At 41.2% G+C, this 15883-nt stretch overlaps 1 protein-coding gene and 1 long non-coding RNA gene across 5 annotated transcripts in view; one reads left to right on the top strand and one right to left on the bottom strand.

Moving 5' to 3' along the window:
• Positions 1 to 1599, bottom strand: LOC121680458. Of its 4 annotated transcripts, XR_006021707.1 has the most exons (4): positions 1374 to 1599; positions 1241 to 1294; positions 1088 to 1149; positions 1 to 885 (listed from the first exon to the last, which is right to left on the bottom strand). It is a non-coding gene; the product is annotated as an uncharacterized LOC121680458 (long non-coding RNA). The 4 variants fall into 4 exon arrangements; XR_006021706.1 differs by having other exon boundaries at positions 1088 to 1294; XR_006021705.1 differs by having other exon boundaries at positions 1241 to 1388.
• Positions 1600 to 12622: 11023 nt separating this feature from the next.
• amacr (alpha-methylacyl-CoA racemase) overlaps positions 12623 to 15883 on the top strand; it is a 45089-nt gene continuing 41828 nt past the window's right edge. The window contains exon 1 of the mRNA XM_042059845.1: positions 12623 to 12694. The gene's annotated coding sequence lies outside the window, so the exon portion shown is untranslated. The remainder of the gene's footprint in view (positions 12695 to 15883) is intronic.

Genomic DNA, 15883 nt, shown 5'->3' with positions numbered 1-15883 from the left:
TTTCAATGAAAAAAATAAACAATATTTATTCACAAGCAATTCAGTTAAAAAGTCAGTCTTGGGTTTGATTCTCAGGATGGAGTGCAGTACATATTAGGCCCAATAGGCCAGCAAGAGGAAGGTAGTGGCTGCCACCAGGAATATTACATGTAATCAAGTAGGGTTAATTTGATCAGCTGTTCGGGAGCGGTTACCTGTCCTGGAAGAGGAGTGAGACCGACACACCACCCGTGCTGCGGATTCTGTTGCCTATTCACAGACACACACACACACACACACACACACACACACACGCTCGCATAGGCACAGGTACTACAAAGAGTGATCACTGCAAATAGTGAGGTGCACGTTACCACTACAAATACTGTGTGAAGTACACGAAGAGGAGGACTCAGATCCGGCGACCTGCCCCGCGGAACAGCTGCAACACTCTGTTTCTCTGGAGGGGAGAAGGGAAGATATGGTTGCTATTGGCAATAACTGGCTGGGTCAAGAAAGCTAGATGTTAGCATTACTACCATCACACATTACCGCAGCAAAATACTGGGGCAGCCAATACCACACCTGTTGCCGACACACCACGACGGAGGGCAAATAAATGAAACCAGCCACGCCTATGTTTAGGCCAAATCAATCGGACAAACAAAACAAAATAAAGAAAACAAAATAAGGCAAGAGCTACAATTACTTAAATCTACAGGAGGCAAAGCAGCAGTGGCAATCTTTCTAAAGGAGTAAACAAACACAGTTAAAATCCATTGTTTATGGTAAATACAGCCTAAACCAATACAGATACAATACAACACGGTTTCCTTTTACCTCTAGGAATACAGCACTCAACATGAATGGAAATGGGACTCCCTGGTATCTCTCCAGTACGCAAACCTACATAAAATCACACACAAGCATCGCTCACATACAACATAATAAAAGGTTATTGGCTAGTTAAATCACAAGGACTTACAGCGAAACATGACACATTATAGTAGATCCAGTTACTGTAAACATGCATATAAACATACATATGTACACATGCACACACACATATTACATGGCAAACCTTACTGAGATATACAGCCAATGTTACCTTAACGCATCTCCCAATAGAAAGTGCAACCTGCGCGTACACGGCGTCTTTTCAGTCAAGACCTACGTTAAAGACAATGCTGTGAATGTGCGTGAAGGCATTTACAAAAGGACCATACAGTTCAATCATCTACGGTGTAGTGCTTGTAAATACCTTCGGTAGATCAACAAAACACTACCCGGAAGCGTCTGGTACACAGCCAAATACCTGTTGTCAAACAGTTGCACTTTAAAAACAGCTGGCTAAAATAACATGTTTGCAGTGAAAAAGGAGCATTGGCACATACCTTTCATAGGTGACAGCACAGCCAGCACAGCGAACACAGTGTAGGGAGGACGTACGGAGCCTAGGGATCACTTACTAGCCCACCTCCGGTGCCGGTCTTATAGAAAGTGCCATTGACGCTAATGAGTACATAGCCACCTGCAAGCTAACTGGAGGGCGTGACCGATAGGAGAGGAGCTACGGTGAGAACAGGAGGACAAACTTGGTACAGCAGTTAGTCTGCCGGTTACACAGGCATGCAGGACACAATGTTTGCGCAGGAGAGAGAATGAGAATAAGAGCGCAAGCACGCACGCAACCACCAAGGATTAGAACACTAGGATAAGATTTGGCCATGGACATACTTCTTTCGAAAATAGAAATGGGGAGGCAAGGTATGCAAGAGAGATACATTGCTGGTCAAAACGTTAGCGTAAGAACTGGTTTAAAATGCTGAATGAAGCACAAAGCTTTACTAAAGCACATCCACTGTTTAAAGTCACAAACACAACGAACTAAGGTAACTTTTATGCATGCGCGAACCTATACATACCGGTAGATATGGCTGTGTAGTCTGTGCCATAAGATTTATTCCTGCAGACTTTTAAATGGCTTCGCAAGAAGTAGGCCTACATAGACCATAACTTGTACTACTGTCATCTTCTTTAAGAACTTTTCCCAATATTTCCCATAGCCTATATCGCTTTTCCTGAAGGGGTGTCGTTATTATTTTAACTCGCGTCTTCAGCTTCTTTACTGTTGACTTACTGTATTGATGCTTTACTTTATTGATGCTAGCCTGTTGATGCTAGTTGGCCTATTTGTAGAATATATATATTTAATTAATTTTAACTGACCCGCCCGTAAATGACCCGAATATCATTAAAATATTTGGTTTATGACTCATAACCGCGGGTGACCTGCAAGCTTACGAGGTGAGTTGTGGGAGATTCAGGTAGGGTTGCGACTTTTTGGACTCGCCCACTCTGTCAAAGAGACGTGAATCATGTTTTGGCCTACAAACCTTTTAAAATATCGAAAACGGATCATTGATCAGGGGAAAAAAATATCATGGATCAGGAAAAAATAATTTTCCTCGGCCCTCCCCTCAGGCCAAAAAAATTCTCCTGGGCCTTCCCCTAAGGCTTAAAAAAATATCTTAGGCCCTCCCCCCCCTGACGACCGGCCCCCCCCCCCCGGTAAATATCGTACAGTCCCTAAATGGGACCCACTACACAGTAGCTTAAGGTGTGTTGCTAAAGCAGCCATAATGAAATGAAGGTGTCATTGTTTGGATACTTCACACACACATGCTTTTTAATTTCACAGACTACAACTACCAAGCTGGAATCAAAGCACATCGATTCCCCTCTCACACCCTGCACGCACTTAAAACAAAATAAACAGGCGTCTCAGTCTCACGCATGTATAGGCAAAACTGTATCAGACCGGTGTAACGTTGGTAAATCTTCCATTGCACAGAATGACTTTTGTAGCACGTGCAACAAATGACAGTCGAAAGATACAATTACAGTGCTGCTATCAATTTGCTTGGTATAACCGCATATATAGTTTTCTACAAATGCAATCAATCAAATTGGCCTCCATCACTCAACCAACGCTAACGGTAACATTACCTAGGTCCTTATTGATATTATAAGATTAACGTACCTGCAGTAAAAACCAAGCATGTCCGATAAACATCCTCAGATTTATTTCGGCTTCAAGAAGAAATGGAAATTACATTTCATGTGAACATCATCCTATACTTATTAGACGTTCTCTGTGGTAAACTACACTCCTTGTATGAAGCGTCCATTGTTTTTCCAACCCACTTTTAACTTCCAACAAAATTATGTCTCATTGCAACGACGCGCCATCTAGTGGACAAACGACTACTTATCGCCAATACTGGAAATGCAGCCATGATGATGATGATGAATATTTATTTTGGCTTTCTTTTAATCCTACTGAATTTGTAATTATGTATCGGCCGTTCTAATACCGATAGTATGTGGGTGCCTGTGTGTGTGTGCATGTGTATATGTGTGCACCGCCATCTACAGGCCAATGAGTGTACAGTCACTAAATGTACACATAACCTAATTTTTTTTAGACCCCCCCATGGATGAAAGTCTACGAAACTTGGCATACCCCCAGAGAATGCCAGGGCAATCATACACATAAAATGTGGTGCAGTTCTGAACATCTTAACTGAAGATAGAGGCGATTAAAGCAGAATAATATTGCATTTTCATTTTTTACCGGGGGGGTGCAAATCACAAATGAGTGATTATGGGCCAGATTGATGTGGGCCCTTGAGACCAACATACCATAAAAGATTCTTTATCCTCAGTGCCACGGTTCAGGTAGTTATTTAGGAAAAACTTCTTTTTTTGCGGTTCGGGGGGCCCAGCACGGGGGGGGGAAGTGGCCCCCGGGGACGAAACAACATTTTTCCGTAAAAGTCTAGTGGGGCTACATACCCACCAAATTTCATGTGCCCCAGTGGTTCGGTGTTCCGGGTATCGTTGACCAAAAATTCAGGAAGTAGATGACGGGGAAAAAAAAAAAAAAAAACTTTGACATTCCCTATATGACCGCTTCGCTAGCGGCAGTCATAATAAAAAATAACTAGATGTACCGCAGAGCGGTACAAAATATGACCGCTGCCCAGTCCAGCGCATTTTTTCCACAAAAATAAATCACGCTGAAAGGCCTATATGATTCTAACTGTCTCACTAAATTGCATTATCCACACTCAATTCTCACTGGTATCTGCTAGACAACAAGTACCAAAACATGATTAGTTCATAGATTTCATATGTAAAATTAATTTTATACAACCCCACCCCCATCTTGCCTGTTCATAATTCTGAGAAATTCTTGAATTGTGTGCATGTACACGTTTATGTTTATGTGTGTGTGTGTGTGTGTGTGTGTGTGTGTGTGTGTGTGTGCGTGCTTGTGTGTTTGCCTGCGTATGTGTGTTTGTGCATGTGCATGCATGCGTACATATGTCTACTGTGTGAGTATGTGTCATACGTATGATTACTGTGAATGTATGTGTGTGCGTGTGTATCTGTTTATGCACATGTGTGCACATGGAATGGGTTAACATGACCCCTGGAGGCAAACATACGGAAAAAATTGGTCATCCTAGGCCCTACGGTTCTCAAGATATTCACAGAAAACTGTGTCTGCCCTACCCTCCTTTTGGGGGGTCCAGTACAGCGGGGGGGCTACAGATCAAAACGAAAAAGGATGGTTCCATGCTATCCATGTGGGGTTACATGCCCACCAAGTTTCGTGTACCCCGGTCTTTCAGTGTCCCGGGAATCCTTGTTGGTGTACGGTCACTAAATGTACACATAAATTATTTTATTGTAAGGCCCCCCATGAACGAAAGTTCACAAAACTTGGCATGCATTCGGAGGGTGTCATAATGATCCTACACTTTCAATTTCGTGCAGTTTTGACCATGTCAGCCAGAGATATTGTGATGAAAACACCTAATTTTTTGCTTTTTAATTTTTAACTAGGTGGCGCTATACATGAAATAAGTGGTAATGGGATGGGTTGACATGCCCCCTTAAGACCAACATACAAAAAAAGGTGGATCTCCTAGGCCCTACGGTTCTCGAGATATTCGCAGAAAACGGTCTCCGGCCACCTACAGGCCAGTTGGTGTATAGTAACATAAATTCATTTATTGTGTGGCCCCCCATGAACAGAATTCCACGAAACTTGGTGTGCATTCAGAGGGTGTCATACTGATCCTACACTTCCAATTTCGTGCAGTTTTGACTATGTTAGGTCACAGATACCTGCGATTACAACACCTCATTTTTACTTTTTTGTGTTTAACTAGGTGGCGCTATACATGAAATGAGTGGTTATGGAATGGGTTGACATGGCCCCTTGAGATCAACATACAAAAAAAAAATGGTCCTCCTAAACCTTACGGTTCTCGAGATATTCACAGAAAACTGTGTCTGCCCTACCCTCCTTTCGGGGGTGCAGTCCAGCGGGGGGGCTACAGATCAAAACGAAAAACGATGGTTCCATGCTATCCATATGGGGTTACATGCGACATTTGGACATGCGAAAAAAAAAAAAAAAAAAAAAAAATCTGACTAAACCTATATGACCGCCGCTTCGCTGCGTGGCGGTCATAATAATACACTATATAGAAGTAACAGAATAATAACAAAAAACATGTGGAAACAAACAACTCTATAAGGACCGTAATCTCTCAATTCCCATTCACTCTTATGGAATAAGACCATTTAAAAAAGCCTGTCTAATAGAGAAATCTGCAGAAGTGCAGTTTGTATCCTTGAACCCTGCCGCATATTGATATAACGGCACCCACCAATGCAAATTAGCAAGACTTACTCAAATGATTGACATCTTTCATGAATAATGAATTATACTACCTACTCGAAACAGGCCTCAGGATAAGCTATAAAAATGTATGACCAAAATGGATTGCTCTTTGAATGGATTGCTCACAGCCTTTTTAGGGACTTGTTTTATGTTAAAATAAGACCAAAATCCCAAGCCACTACAGGGTAAAACTTGGTTATTATTAATGTTCTCTGTAGTGCAAAGCCTCCCCATGGCCTTGCAGTCAAAATGCAAAGGTATCCATGATACAATGATGCACAGTGGATGTCAGAATTTGACAGCAAGGTGTCGCATGCTGTCGCTCATTAAATGCACACCCACTGATTCAGTTTGATGGCAAAATATCTATAGTCCCCAACCCTGTCATCAGCAGCTTTTTGCACCATTTCACAAAATAAAAAAGAATCCTCTCTGTGGCTTGCCTCTCATGTCCATGCTCACAGGATGCATGAGAGCACTTGATCACTGCGCAAGGCTTCAATCATTTACACTGCTCTTAGGCTGCTGATGTTTCAGAGCCCGAAAAAGGCCGAGATTCTCCAAGCGTATTATTAAGGAAAATCAAAACTGTGGAACTGCATTTTACCGAGACTGATGTTTGCAAAAGAAATATATGGCTGACACTAAAAACTGTTGTTGTTCATGACTTTAAAGGCCCTATCATGACAGTCTAAAACGCATGGTCATGGCGAAAAGCTTACGTTATCAAACATCGGGTAGCACAACAAGGCGTTCTTAGGTTTCTTAATCAATCATAGGTGTGTTTTGGGCGTAACATCATTGTGATATGTCATTGTGAGATGTATTTCGTAATATCTTTATTCTAATTATGTTTCCCATTGTAATCGTGTAATTTGTAATGTTTTGCATGGATGTGTGCCGGTGTGCGTTTGTGGATGATAGAAGCATGGTGCGTTGTGCACCAGCCCACATAATGCGCTCGTAAAATAACATATAAACAACTCGCCATGGACTTCTGACCACGTTTCCCTAGGTCAGTGGCATAATGCGTTTTAGGTAGTGTACGGTAGTGATTTTTAGACAACGTGCAGATCCCTCCTCAGGTCGTTAGCTGCCACAACCCTTGGCACGATTCTCAAAAAAGACGTGCAAAATAAGAATTTCAACGTTGTGCAGGGAAAATAACCTGTTTACCATGCACCAGGTCGAAAATAGGACCCTAACTGTTGTTTGTATGAAGGCTTTGGTGGCGCTCTCTGGCAATTCAATTCCTAATGGCCCTCTGACGTTAAAACGGTTCTATTCAAACTAGCAAACCAGCCAGACTGCCAAACTGTGTTCTCAGCAATCTGAGACTGTTCACATCAATTCAATGACAAGCGATAAGCCAGAGATTTTTTTCTGGATCATTCTATGAAATAGAAATCCACATATTAAGAGAGAGGTACAGGTTTGCAGTTACTCTTTGCCAAGAAGAATGTTGCGTGGAATGTGGAATATGTGGTCAGTGAAGAACAGGAGTTCAGGTAAATGTATACCCTAGGCAAGCACTGACATTTTAGCATCTAGGTGCCAACTACCAACATCTGTGATGGGATGCCATGTTCTACCTGTGCTGGTACAAAATCTAATACTCTCTCAGTTTACGATGCCTGTGGTCAGGGGAGACCCATGTATTTTTTTTATGTTTTTACTAGCACATGCTGAAGTTCAGCTATAGCCTACTGGTCATTAAGGTGTACACACTGAACAGGGTTGCAACAGAGCAGTAGGCATCACAGAATGCACCTTAACATTTTTTAATAATCACCAATAATAGTTCCACAGTTTGGCTGGATGTTTTATGGAAAATATGCTTGTTTAGCTGCCCTTTTATATGAATATATTGAAAATAGCTTTCTGCATCATTCTGCACAAACCTGCATTACATATTGTCTTTAAGGGGCATGATGTGAATTGTTTGTGAACCTCAATAACGAATACATTCTAGTGTGTATTCAATCCAGCCTTGTAAGCTTTCACCTGTCATGTTACATAATATATAACTTGCGTTATTGGTCATGGTAGGAGCTCATTTTGAGAATCTGTGGAAGCATAAAGTACCCACTGTAAATGTCAGGTTTCATAAAGGAGAGAGATCTGATAACAATCCGGATGGATTATTTCCAAAATGCCAAACTTCATTCATAAGATGAACTATTATTAACAGTGGTCTCATAGAGACAGATATGAGATTTTGTCTGTGTAACATGGTCAATGTGAAGCAGGTTTTCACTGAAATATGCTAAAATGACCACTTCTGATGTAAACCTGTTCTCAGAAGGACAATGAACAGTTGCCCCTATTTTCCACCCTGACGCAATGCGGAAAACCCGTTTTCCACTCGGCGCAATGCGGAAAACCCGTTTTCCACCCTGACGCAATGCGGAAAACCCGTTTTCCACCCGGCGCAATGCGGAAAACCCGTTTTCCACTCGGCGCAATGCGGAAAACCCGTTTTCCACTCGGCGCAATGCGGAAAACCCGTTTTCCACCCTGACGCAATGCGGAAAACCCGTTTTCCACCCGGCGCAATGCGGAAAACCCGTTTTCCACTCGGCGCAATGCGGAAAACCCGTTTTCCACTCGGCGCAAACTGCATTTTGGTATTTTACACGTCTGATTTTTAAACAATGCACCTGGAGGTGTGGCGATGAACAACCTAGGAGTGGTCCGGTGCATTGTCTAAAAATTGCTATCGTACACTACCTAAAACGCATTGCACCACTGACCAAGAGAAACATGGTCAGAAGTCTATTATATGGCGAGTTGTTTATATGTTATTTTAAGAGTGTATTGTCAACAGTATGGGCGGGTGCACAACACTCCATCCTTCTATCATTCATGAACACGCACCAGCGCACGTCCATGCAAAACATTACAAATTACATGATTACAATGGGAAACATAATTAAAATAAAGATACAAAATACATCTCACAACAAGTCATTCATTTGCAAATTGGTAATGATGGTTAAAAGTGATTAGGGAAGAGGCGAGAGACACATATGGAGCACAGCTGAAGACGCACCGTCACGAGATAAGCAACTCCTCTGCAGGATAAATGTTGTTTTATTCAGTCATTTGAGTAATATTAAGGTAAGTGTTGCTTTTTCCAGCCTGTGTTTTCGATGGTAACTGTCAGTCAATAGTGAAAGTAACTTAATGTGTATAACTGTTTTGTCGCTGACTGACATCACAGTGAAGTTAGTTTCACTTTGCCAATGAGTTCAAATAATAGACGAGTGCAAATGTGTGAAGGCTATGCTATGCTAGGTTTTAGTAAAGCATTGTTTAGTGGAATGACTGTTCCATATGGTCTCGCAAGCAGACACCTTCAAATGCGCCGCTGACTGTCAAAATACTGAAGCATTCTTTGACGTTGCGCTTCGCGCTGTTAAAGGGAATGACAGATGTCATTCTCATTGGTCTAAATGATGTTAAGCCCAAAACACACCCATAACTGATTAAGAAACCTAGGAACGCCTTGTTGAGCCATCCGCCTGACGTTTGATAACGAAAACACTCCCAATGTGGACTGGACATCCTACCAAATTTGAATAAGCTTTTAACTAGTGACCATGCTCTTTAGACTGCCATGATAGGGCCCTATAACTTTGAAGTAAAGTAAACTTTGTGAATATGTTTTCATTACCCAGTGTAGGCCTATATAAATATACAAATGCATTTTCTTCTCATTTCCTAATCCCCATTTTAATATTTATTGTATCAGAAACAATCTATGTTTCTATTTAATCTTTAATTAAATGTTTAAACTTTTTAAACAGCATCATCTAGTCCAAAACTGGAAGTTGGTACAATTATAATATTTATTTACTAAAGTCTAAAGACTATAAGTAAACACTCTTGGAGTGCAGCTGTACGCTGAAACAATAACTTTTACTTATTTTAATTGTAACATGGACAATATCAGTTCCACATAAATGAAATGTCTTAAAGATTCAGTCCAATCATTGATTAACCCTTAAAACCCCATCTTAGTTCCAGAAACATATTCATACCTTTGTTCATGACAACATCTAGCCTGACGAGCCAGACCCACATTAAAATGTAGGGTCTGGACACTCACCGTTCGCAGTGCTCAGTCCGAAGGGCGGGATAATCAGTTGTCTTTCAAATTCCCTCTGCACGCAATAGGACAGCGGCAGCGCTATGAGTCCCATGCGTTTCCCAGCGGAGCTAGTTGGCTATTTCAAACGTTTGCCAACTTAATAAAAGCTTAACTTGTGTCACACTGTTCGCCAACAGCAACATCCATCTTATTTGTTTTCAAGTATCAGGGAATTCAAGCCAAACCGTTGCAACTCTGCCATTAATCATTATGTTAAGCCCACCTAACGACTCTATACACGTTTTTATTGGCCTGATTAAGTTTCGATTTCTGGAGCTCACAAGCCAACGGAGAGTTGCTAGACTAGCCCTGGCAAATGTAATTTGCTGCCGCTAGGGGCGCGTCTAGATTTCTAGGCTAGACAACATCCCTTTATGACCTGGAAACAGTGCACTCTAAAAAATGTTGGGTTAAAAATAACCCAAATATAACCCAGCCGCTGGTTAACTATTGGACCAACACCACATTGAGTTATCCTAACCCAATGGTCTGGGTATATTATTAAACCCAGCAAATTGGGTATCGGGTAACCCAAAACGCTGGGTTATATCAACACAACGTTAGTTAAATTGACACAATAGACTGGGTAAAGGTAACCAATGTGCTGGGTTATAACTATATAAATGTTGAGTAAAATTCACACCGTTTATTGGGTATAGATTCAACCCAAACCACTGGGTTATATCAACAGAACTGCTAGTTAAAATAACCAGTTGTCGGGTTTTCTAAACCCAGTATTTGGGTTGCATTGAGAGAAAATGGGCAACAAATAGCCATGCAATGAAATAAAACAGTTACATAAACAGACATAATGATTTATTTGACAGTTTACTTTATTTTTGAATGGATAGCCTACTCTAAAAGCAGCATCAGCATGATAAGTTACTTCCATGCAGACAGCTAGATTCCACGGTCCATTTGGGGGTCAGCCCTGTCAATTAAAGAAAGAAAAAGAGTAAATTAATCACTGCTATTCATACTTTGCACGTGACGTCACAACCACTGGCTGGCAGGCAAGAACGTCGTTCTCCAGCAACAAAATCCGTTGAACTAGTAAAGGATTTTGCCTGGACGTCGCCAATTTAGATACAAAAGTTGGTGTTTTGAGGTCTAAACAACATGCCAGATAGCTGTTGTGCTATTGGATGCACTAACCGCCGAGGAGATAAGGCCGGGTTATGTTTTTACCGGATCCCATCTGATAAAGAAACAGAGAGAAGACAACTATGGATACAGGCTATCAGACGTACAACCGTGTCAGGAAATGGGACCTAGCAACCTTCACAGTATATGCTGTGAATTATTTCTTAACAGTTCATTATTAGTTGATCTCCCTGCACAGTAAGCTTAAGTATTACCAAATGTAATTTTAATACATATTTGACAATATTAGTTCTATATATGTGACAAAACAAATGTTATTGTGTCCTTGTAAACAAAAGGTATGAGCAGCACAGCATCCAAATCAAGAGGATGGAGGCGGAAAAGAAACAAGATGCTGTGGATGTCCTCTTGGAACTGTCTTCAGGAAAGCCTGTGCCACAACAGTGTTTCAGCAATCGCTGCAAAGATGCCATTGCAAAGCTACAGCAGGAGTGTGACGACCTCAGGGAGGAAAACTGCAGGCTGAAAACCAAATTAGGGACTTTGGACGAACAGGCTTTTGCAAATGACGATGAAAAAGTGAAAGCACTGACTGACTTGTTCCATCATTTTTATTTTGGCCACAGAGAGAAGAGCTTCGGCTGTCAATGCCCATGATATTTAGACAAACGTACCAGATGTGCCTGCATAATTGATTGTTTTGAAATTTTTATAGAAAAACCCAAAAACTTAGAAGCAAGAGCACAAACATATTCGACTTATAAACATCATCACACCATTAAATACCTAATTGGCATATCCCCACAAGGAACAGTAATATTCATATCTAAGGGTTGGGGAGGCAGAACATCAGACAAACGTGTCACAGAAAATTCTGGGTTTCTGGAATGCATCAGTGCAGGTGATGTAATACTGGCTGATCGAGGGTTTAACGTGGCAGAATCTATTAGCTTGTACAATGCTGAGCTGAAGATCCCAGCTTTCACCAAAGGAAGGAAACAATTGAGCACAGTAGAGCTGGAGTCCACACGCGGACTTGCCGCAGTAAGAATCCATGTAGAGAGAGTTATCGGTGAAACAAGAAACCGATGCTGCAAAGTACTATAGGTATCCAGATGTGTGAAGCGGAACACCCCAAAGGGTTAACAGTTTTAGACAAAGTAGTCCATGTGTGTTGTGCTCTTACAAATGTGGCACCCTCAATCATTCCTTCTGGTTAAATAATACAATGTAAATATGCAATGATTAAGTTATACAAAAACACACTGTAAATAATAATAATAATAATGAATATATGACATTTTATATATTACAATAATACATGTATTACATTTTCATTTTAAATAACTTTGTGCATTGTGTTTATTTGTATTCATCTGTTTTATGTATTTATGCATGTGCATTTTATTTATTTATTGAATACATTTGTATTTGTCTGTCTAACGGTACAATTCAAAATTCAGCACTTTTCATTTGTTTTCTTTGTGCACGCTTGCGTTTTGCCAATTCCTGTTTGCAGACACTGCACTTCCAATTCAAAACACTAATATCAGTATTCTGCAAACAACTTCTGTGCACGTAAAGTCTCTTACAGATTCCTGATGTACACTCTATTTTGTCATCAGTATCCAGAACAGGCACACCACAGTAACAGCCTTCAGATGATTTGGTGACATCATGTGATATTGCTTGAACAGGTACAGGAACATTTTTGCCAATAGCTCAGGAATGACACATGTTTGGATAAAAGTGTGAACCTTTCCACGCAGTTTCAAAGAAGACTGTATCTGGTATAATTCTCTCAATGTGCACTTCTCCTTTGCCATCTATCCCTGGTCCCCAAACAACAAAATCGCAGTAGCTTGCTGCCAAGTGAATTTGTGTCTGCACTTGGTAAAAGTACTGGTGGTCTTTCTTTAGTGAAACTTTACCCTCTACCTCGTGGAGACAAAATGTGCCATCCTGTTTCATTTTGTCAAGTAAACTGCTGTTCTCAAGACTACTTGGTGCCTTCACTTCTAACACACCCATCCCATGGCAGTCACACGTTAACATGCCATCTGGGGATGCCCCTAACCATGGATATTTAGGATTAATGACCAGCCCTGCCCTCCTGACATTGAGGTTGGTGTGGTGTTCCTTCATGAGTAGTACTCCTCCACTGCCCTTCCCTCATGTTCTATGCCCCATCTGAAACAAATATTGAAGTATCAAAAATTATAGATTATGATAACCTTCATAATGTCCATATCATTATAGTAAAGAAAATGGAAAGCCCTCAACTATTTTTTCTAAAAGTTATTTGATTGCAAGTAGCCTAATCGAACATTCCTCTGCTTTTAACTTTATCCAGTGTGTTCCCAAATGCTTCATTAAATTTGATGTGCAGCCCCTTAACACGGAATAGTGTTTAAACATGTTATTTATGTCGTTGTTCCAGACTAGCTGGTGATCATGTTGACTGGTGATATTTGAATAAAAAGTGAATATTCAACAAGGCCCTGCTTACTTCTTAATAGCGCTTTGCTCGGCCTCCCCTCTCAAATGCCAGAGGTTAACATTTTCAGGAAGTGTTTGCAAGATTTGGCCACCATCTTGGTCTCAGGGACCGTTGGCTCGGGCGCCCTGGCTAAATCATTTCAGTATGCTCTCAGCTGCATCTGTGCTAAATTTGGTGCTTGCAGATGAATTTGCACGAACAATGGGGTGTAAGGCCCCACACTACAGCCAAAACTGCTTTTTTGGACAGCGGCCATATTGAAATAGGAGGAATAAGGGGTCCAGATGCACCGGGTCATGTTTCCCATGATCAGTTAAGCCAGACATGTCAAAGTCAAGGCCCAATGAATTATCTACGGCCCCCGGGATGATATTTGATTAGTATTAGAACCGGCCCGCAGGCCACAGCCGCCGGCTGCTGTTTTGCACGCACCAATACTCCATTTCCCACAATGCAACGGTAGCCCACGAACTCACTGCGGCGCCGCAAGTGGGCCTCGGCTTCATTATTCATCAGTATTCAGTCAGGGCAGATGTCAACTTTCAGCTACCCCCCTCCCCAGAGTAGTGCCTGAACACGTTCATTGAACTCGTTCATATTTTGAGCGAACGTGAACTGAACGTAGGCTACTGTATTAGCCTACTACTGCCTGATGAACGTTACGAACTCGTTCATTCTGGTGTCTGTAAACGGCACGCTCTTTCAGTTTAACTTCGTTGAATAGGGTGTCAGATTTCTACACAGCCTTCCACGCGTTAACACAGCTAAACACACCGTAAAAATGCCTTAATATGGCAGCATGCAGGTCACCATTTGTCAAACTATGGGCCACGGTCCGCAATGTGGACAATGGTCTGCAGAGTGAAATTATTCCCCGGGCCATCGTCTGATAATTTGCTGCGCAATTGATCAAGGAGCCGCGGACAGAAAAAGAAAACAAACATTTCTGCAATTAGTAGTAAATACTTGTTTGGTGTCATCAAACATAGAGGCATATAATTAAGTCGTGGTATGGGCGTTTATTCAATGCATGCGTGTGCACGTTGGTAGCAAAGCTAAGTTTCAACCTATTTGAAGGCTATTCAAGTCAAGGTACAGACTATATAAAACACTGTTTGGCATTAAGTATTAAAGTCAGCCAAAAGCTATTAATTAGTCTTAGTTAAAGATAGTTAAAGATCTCCAGATCAGTGATTTATGCATGATCTGATCCGCCATTTACCATTCACAAAAGCTGGTATTGTGTTTCCTGAATCCTTACATTCAGGCATTCAAATTAAATGCAATTAGCATATAAATATTCTATCAGTGTATGATGCTTGCACGAGGGAAACATCCCAAAACAACAGCACCCATATAAGTGCTGTTGTTTTGAGAAGTATTTCTCATGCAAGCATCATGCAACAATGCAAAAACAATGAAACTATTGTAGGCCTAATTATATTTTACATTAGTAAAGCAGTACTCTGATGTGCATGTTTTCACAAACTTTTGTGAACAATCTTAGCACTTTAAACATTGACTGTTTTGAAGTGCATGTATAGCAATAAAAATAATAATAATTGTGATATCATTATGATAATTTGATGAAGGGTGGGAGGAGGGGGTGGGTTCATGTAGGTGGGCCCTATGACCCCAAAGTATGCCTTGACTGGGCCTCAGGTCAAAGAAGTTTGAGAAAGGCTGATGTAGACGACAAAGCAGCAAGGAGGCATCGTATGATCATTTAAACAAGTTTTATGACAAGGTCGGTGAGGATCAAAGTCAAAGTCAAAGTCAGCTTTATTGTCAATTTCTTCACATGTTCCAGACATACAAAGAGATCGAAATTACGTTTCTCTCTATCCCACGGTGAAGACAAGACAAATCGTACATTTCTGTGCAAACTTTGCCCGCACTTCAGTCACAGTCATTATTCATTTAATCATTAAATAAAATACAGTACACGTCTTGGTTCAATAGGTTACGTACAGTCATTTTAATATGTTTTAATAAACATTGAACCAGTCCGGCCCTCGGCTTGTAGCAAATTTGTTTTTTTGGCCCTCTAATGTATTTGACTTTGACATCCCTGAATTAAGCTGAACAAAGATATCAAGTTTATATTTGTAACTCATGTGGTTCAAAAGTTATAGCTGGAACCCTTTTCGGGGCAGCGGCCATATTGGATTTGGCTGCCATCTTGGCCCCAAGGGTAAATCATTTCAGTATGACCAGAGGGGTATTCCAGAAAGGAGGTTTAACAAACACTGAGATAAAACTTAACCTCTGGGTTGTCTGAACCTGTGGCGACTAAACCCGAGCTGTCGGTTCCAAAACACCGGTTACCAGTTAGTTCAATCAACCCTGTGTTAGATAACCTAGAGTTGTGCGCGTTCACGGCGAA

Source organism: Alosa sapidissima, chromosome 13, assembly GCF_018492685.1.
Source record: "Alosa sapidissima isolate fAloSap1 chromosome 13, fAloSap1.pri, whole genome shotgun sequence".
Taxonomy (NCBI): Eukaryota; Metazoa; Chordata; class Actinopteri; order Clupeiformes; family Clupeidae; genus Alosa; species Alosa sapidissima.
Note: the sequence above shows the minus strand (reverse complement) of the source record. Positions and strands in the feature narration are given on the sequence as shown.